Raw genomic sequence first — 620 nt, forward strand, 5'->3', positions numbered from 1 at the left:
GTTTTTCAACTACGGCAAAGTTGAAATTTTATTCACAAGGAATGAGGTGAATCTCCTCCCAGAAAAGCTGGTGACACAAAACGAAGCCCCAAACCGGCAAAGGTTTCAACCAGAAAGAGGAGGCGATTGCAGTCTAGGCCAAAAGGCCGAGAAGCGATCGGCCCCATTTCCCCTCCCTTTCTCCCACTCGTCATCGAGAGGCTACAAGAGCCCGAGTCGTTCGGTAGCCTCTGTCCAAAAGCCAGGCCTTCGTCTCTCCGCAGCCCGATTGGATAGAGCCTGCCATGACCTGGGGAGGGGTAGGGAAACGGGTGTGGCCTGGTACTTGGGACTCGAGAGGCAGAGTGAGGCTTACCGTGAGGGTAGTGACCGGGACGACTAGGCTCGTCGGCGGCTCTGGAGGAGGGGCCTGTACTTACTCGGGTTTCTCTTCATAACGTACAAGTCTTTCGCCTTTTACTAAAGACTTCCGTGGAGAGGGACGCCAATGAGTTAAAACTATTTTTGGCAGGCTCTGCCGTGTGGCCGAGCCTCGTGCGTTTGTGAAAAGGAAATAAAACGCCGCCCTCGCCGAGGTTGAGCGGTGCGACGAGGAGCGCTCGGGCGGAGGTGCTGAGACG

At 55.6% G+C, this 620-nt stretch overlaps 1 non-coding gene across 1 annotated transcript; it reads left to right on the plus strand.

Moving 5' to 3' along the window:
* The first annotated feature begins 415 nt into the window (after nt 1-415).
* On the plus strand, nt 416-528 carry LOC123965085. The gene has a single exon (XR_006823623.1). It is a non-coding gene; the product is annotated as a U5 spliceosomal RNA (small nuclear RNA).
* The last annotated feature ends 92 nt before the right edge of the window (nt 529-620 follow it).

This window comes from Micropterus dolomieu, unplaced genomic scaffold (assembly GCF_021292245.1).
Source record: "Micropterus dolomieu isolate WLL.071019.BEF.003 ecotype Adirondacks unplaced genomic scaffold, ASM2129224v1 contig_8625, whole genome shotgun sequence".
Lineage (NCBI taxonomy): Eukaryota > Metazoa > Chordata > Actinopteri > Centrarchiformes > Centrarchidae > Micropterus > Micropterus dolomieu.